Source organism: Cydia pomonella, chromosome 4 (assembly GCF_033807575.1).
Source record: "Cydia pomonella isolate Wapato2018A chromosome 4, ilCydPomo1, whole genome shotgun sequence".
NCBI lineage: Eukaryota > Metazoa > Arthropoda > Insecta > Lepidoptera > Tortricidae > Cydia > Cydia pomonella.
The window spans coordinates 14,384,167-14,390,217 of NC_084706.1; the positions used below are offsets into that span (position 1 = coordinate 14,384,167).

Below are 6,051 nucleotides of genomic sequence, written 5' to 3' on the forward strand. Positions count from 1 at the left end.
AGAAGAAGGTTTACGTCGTCAAGTGTCATCGCTTTGGTATTATAATTTTGCAATGACAAATTGACATAAGTCTTTAGTTTTATATGGTTGTTACTTTGGAAAGCGGTTTTAAACTCTGTAGACAAATCTATGAGTAGGGTAACAATATATAAAAAGTATCTATAAAGTATTTATAAGTTCTAACATAACACATAAAACATATATGGGTAAGGTCGTAAAAAAATGTACTATTTAAACATTTTGAAGTGAGCCCACGTTTTCATCCGAATAAAAGGTGCTTAATCAATGAAAAATCATTATTGTTTTATTAGAATATCGTAATTATATCCTAAACTTAACGTAGCAATAACTAGATTTATTCTAGTGTCGTCTACAAAAATAAAAAATATTTCGTTATACTGAACAAAATACAACCTCCATAGAAAAAATAATTGTCTCCTTACTACCCAAGAATAGTATAATTTGGATAGAAAAAAAAATATGTGTAGTGGATTTAAATTTCCACTGTACCTTTTAATAGCGATAAAAATGTCGTGTAATAATCTATACATTATTTAAATAAAGCAATCCTAGAACACAAAATACATAATCTTGAAACGTGTCTCCAAAATGTTTCTAGTGTGTTATTCGAATTTGATATTACGGTAGATTTTTGGTTTACTCGACTAGGCAACATATTCGACCAATTTTAGGTGTGGCAACACCTTACGTAAACTGTCAAATATCACTTTTCACATCACTATTCATTTTGTGGTCGCGATAGTCATCTGCAGTAAATTTCTGGTTTTAGTGCGCATGTTTCGGGCATTTGTTTTGTGATTTGTATAAGGTAAGTACGAAATTATTGTTTATTACACCCCGAATTATGAAAGTACAGGCAATGAACTGAGTAAACTCGTGGTTTAAATTGAAATCTAAGTAAATTTCTGGCTGGTATTCGTTGTTGAGGTTAGAATTTTCGAGTGTGTTTGTTCCAGTTCGTTATGTGTGTTATGTTGGTATGTTATGTCACACACCGGAATTTTTTAAGGTGGTTGTACACGAAAGGTAACCGATTTTGGCGAAGTCAAAATGAGGGTTATGTTATTCTCACAAGTGAAGTGTAACTTTATGCAGATATACACGGTGCTACATGAGGAAACCGAAAGATTTTGACAGTGTGTTACTGATCACATTTAGAGACTAAAATGTCATATAAACTTTTCTGGATTTCGCCTAGTTTCAGAGTTAATACCAATGTAAAAAAAACATCTTCTTATCGTAACTTAGTGCAAAACGCCTTTTTGATCGCGATGATGACATTATGGGGAGTAGTCTAAATATTCTTATTGATAGAAGTCAAAAAGTGACAAGTAACCTTTGCAAGAACTAGTTTTTACAAAAAAGAATCGTAAAAAAATATTTTCAGTGCCAGTTTTACCATAATATGAACTTTTTATGTACAAATACGTTCAAAATTTGAAAAAAAAAACAAAAAATTTTTTTTTGCCGTAATTTACTGAAACTGATATAACATTTTTTCCTTCTTTTGGCCTCCGAAGTACGTGGTTAAAATCTTTCGGGTTCCTCTAAGCACCGTGTATAACGATTATGGTATGTGCGATATTTATCAAACTTTGTATTGGTGTATCCATGGTGTATCTTTAAAATCATCTCGGTGTATTCGTTGCGCAACTGTATGAAGAATATTGTTGGCTATTGAATGTTATCGGCTATGGGTATGGGCTGGAAGTCTGCTAAAAATTTAACTTTTACAATATTTAATGAAAACACAAAGATGTCATTTATCTTATTGATGTTTATTTTAGATTTACGTCTCCGGTGTTTTATTATTTTTATTTATTTTGTTTCAGATGCCTACTCCGGCCGAAAAGCAAAAACAGTACAGGGAACGGCTAAAATATATAAATCCTCTATGTTGTTAATAGTATGTGGAGCCCAGTTCAGTCGAACGTAAACCATTAATTTTATTGTGATGATGACGTCAAACAAAGATTATTTTAGCTTTTCGAATTATTTTTTGTTATTACTAATGCAAATGAAAAGTTTGCTTCCTATTGTTAATTAGTGGATTTGAATTTCGTACAAATAAAATAAATATATAAAATTGTAACTGCATTTTTTTAACCTAACATAGTCAAATGAGCACTAAGCTTTACAATATTCCAGTGCGTTATTGTGTTACAGTGTGTTATATCTTCCAGTGTGTTGATTTACAATTATTTGCGACCTTACCCATATGTTACATAAATATGATCGCCACCAATAACTGAATTAGAAAAAAGTATTCCACATTACCGGTTAAATATTTATCACTGTATAAATCTTACATTACATTGTTCTACATAAGTCCTAGGGTGATTTGTTAAAACGCTTGTTGTGTTGTGTTACTTGGGCCAGTCCTAATAAAGTTTGGTCTTTTCTAATACTTTCTAGTCATTTTTATCACCGCGCCATCGAAAGAGTCAGACACTCTCATAGTAACGGCTGTCACGTAGACCAGAGCAAGCATCATAACCATACGGGGCAAAATATGGGGCCTATGTGAATTCTAACAGTGATATATCAGTGAAAATTGTTGTTTTTTTTACTATTTTTTCCACAATCATTAAAATATACGTGTCACATATAATAATATATCAATTCCGGACAGAAAGAAAAAAAATCATGAATTCAAGGGTTAAGATTTAAACTTTTAGTATCTTTTAGCTGAAGGAATGGCTTTAACTTCTACATTCTATATTTTTTTATTTTCGTAATACAAAGGAATTATCTAATACATAATAATCAAATTCCAAAAAGAAACAAAAACAGAAAAAATCATGTTATTTCTTTTCGTTTGTTTAAAAACGAGGATGATTTGAATATTTTGTATAAATTAAATGAGACTTCGAGCGTCGAGATCAAAGCTTTACAGATGAGTAAGTTCGACCATAGAGAAAAAAATACAGAGTGCTCATTATATCAGTTTTGTTACCTACCAAAACGCTTATTACTTTCGTAGTCGACATCTAATATTGACTAGCGGAATTATTAGTCCCGCTACTTGACACTAGATGTCTCAAGTGTCGCGACTGACGAAAATTATATTTCTCAATAATTTACAACCAACATTATATGCAGAAGGAGTTGAAAATAGAGTTCCGGTTAATCCGGTTATAATATTAGCTAAAAATTGTTAAGTATTAGACTTTTCGTTCGTCGCAATATCTTTTGTCAAGTAGCATTACTGATAATTCCGCTACTCGATGCTAGATGTCGACTACGAAAAGAATAAGCGTTTTGGTAACAAAACTGATGTATGGAGTGAGCACTCTATGCTTACGTATTTTTCCAGGCTTCGATAGAATAAGTATATCTTATTTGTCAAAAAAAGTTGAACAAAGAAATCGGTATTGTCTTCGAGCAACACCAGGAAGACAGGCGGCATTCCTACTATTTCCCCTCTGGCGAAGCATAGGTACAACTGTACCTATGGCGGTGCATGTTGTGACTCGTTCGTACACAAAAAGAGATCGAGGTGTGCAAGATTTGTCTTTGACGTGTGTGTGATCATTACACATTGGATTTTGTATGTAGTGAGAGAAATGCGACTGTGTGCAAGTTCCCCCCCGCAAAAAATGGCAGAATGATTTGTATGGTAAGATATCGCTTGGGCTCCTCCCTTCCGACGTGTCGGAAGCCGGTGTTGTTCGAAGGGTATTGTAGATGATATTTGGATATAATATTATTTATGTACCTATTTAATTTTGATTTCGTAAGTATCTTTGTTAGCAGTCCATTATAAGTGCCACAGAATAAAAAAAACAGTAGGTAATAGCCACCACGGACGGACGGAGCCACGGTAATAGGACCATAACCGTGATTTAAAGATTCTCATAATATGTAGTTATAACTAGAAACCATTGTTAATCCTGAAATTCCACAGAGTTAAAAATTAAAAGGGTTATCATTTGTGTTTCAGAGTTGCCTGCAATTTAAGTACTTAACTTTCCTTGTTTGGGCTCTACTAATAATAATATTACGTACTTTAATCTAGGTTAGATATACCTTTTTGTGGGGGGCCATCTTGTGGGCGTAAGTCACCGTACCGCAAAATAAATAAAATTGCATACCATTTTATTAATATCTAATAGTAAATAGTACAATAGTCCATAGCTTTCACACATTAAAATAAAAAAAAACAATATTCATATTCATATTTATGTTCATTTATTTCAAATGCATCGATTACACTTAAAATCTTTTTGAAAAAGAGATTAACAATAATTATTAATACATTTTGAATGCGTGTTGCAGTGCAGCTCTGCACAAAGTCTTGGTGTCCAGGCTTCTCAGTAGAAAAACTAAGAACCGAATTTACAAGACTGTAATACGACCCATCTAAACACACGGATGTAAAGCCTGGACACTAACTTTGAAGGATGATAGTAAGCTTCTGGTGGCTGAGAGGAGGAGGCTGGTGGGTTCTCCAAATCCTCCGCCCAACGCAGCGACCCGATGATTGCTGGAGAATCCGCAAAAACGTCGAAGTCGAATAGATAGTAACTGAGCCAAATATAATGGTTGTCACAAAGGCGCAAAGGCTTCGGTGGCTCGGTCATCTAGAGCGAATGGGAGCTGATCGGGCGGTGAAAAGGGCGTTTGAGGGAAAACCGACAGCACGCCGTCCGGCCGGTCGACCTATAGTCTGTATCTTTAGGTATTTAAAAAAAGGTAAACAAAATCTACCCTCAAATGGCTCCTTAAGGCAGCTGAGGGTAAATAAGGTCGTTCAGTGACAGATCCAGGCGGTTTTGTATTTGGTTGGTTAACCAATAAATATTAAAACTACCCGAAAATGTACAAATTGTTTGTTTACCTTTTTTTAAATACTTAAAGATACAGACTATAGGAATCGATATACGTATGATAAATGTACCTGACATTTATCGTTTTTGTAAAAGAACAAACAAAATTATACGAGTAAACGTTGGTTGAAAAGGAAACATTAATTTATATTATATTTTTGCTACATTATAGTATACACATACCCATGTTTGATGGTCATATTAGTAATAACTACTTTCACACTTCCATGCATGGCAATATCAGTAAAACGTTAGGATTATGGCCCCCTCTTTATAGGTCTGTTGTGTTGTGAGGTTGTGACGCTGCACTGCTTTTAGTGTCGGTTCAGTAGCTGTAAGGTGTAAATAAGTTTCGATTCCTTTTTCGATTCTAAAATTTAGTCCAGAATATTGTAATCCAATATTTTCGGTGCTGTTATTGTAGATTTTGCGTAAGAGCTTTATGAAAGTGGTTATAGTTCTAATGAATTATCTACATTTAAAGTTAGGAATGATGTAGGCACTTTTAACTAAACTTGAAACCTTTAGGCGCATGTACAGTCAAAGAATTTAATTTCCGTACCATTTCGTACCTTGTCACAGTGACAATCAATATGAATGTCACTATTATAATAGGGATATAATCGTAATATTGTCGCTGTCACAAAGTACAAAATGATACTGAATTTAAATTCCTTGACCGTACCTAGTTGCTGAAAATACGAAATAAGTGAAATTATTAGCCGCAAAAACGAAGAAACTATATTTTTTTTATTGGAAATAGAAATAGAGATATCTATATTGAGATCCATCTATAATGAAAATATTAAAAAAGTTAACCGGTCAAGTGCTAGTCGATGTTGTGTTACGTATTTCGCATCCTTATACATTTTGATTCATATTTTAGAGTTACGTTACAGCACAAACCAATAACGAACAGACAGCGCAGGTCATCGTACCATTTATCACCCTTAGTTAAACATTATTCCCTCGGGATACCCCATATCAACACGAGCAATAGTATAACATAAAACATCAAAGTAAAGCAGACAAAATTATCCGCCGTGGCTAAAAGTAAAACGCAATCGCCACAAATCACCTTTAAAAGGCCCTGAAAAACTAAGCAAAGTCCCAAATGCACAGTAATCGTTACCTAGCCGCGTTAAGCCGCACCGACACGGAGCATGTGCATTAGTACCGTAGGGTTAGATGTAGATCGGCA

The 6,051-nt window shown here is 34.0% G+C and overlaps 1 long non-coding RNA gene across 1 annotated transcript; it reads left to right on the forward strand.

Annotated features, from left to right (window-relative positions):
• Positions 1–377: 377 nt before the first annotated feature.
• On the forward strand, positions 378–2,113 carry LOC133517128 (uncharacterized). Its single transcript, XR_009799332.1, has 2 exons — positions 378–829; positions 1,854–2,113. It is a non-coding gene; the product is annotated as an uncharacterized LOC133517128 (long non-coding RNA).
• Positions 2,114–6,051: the final 3,938 nt, after the last annotated feature.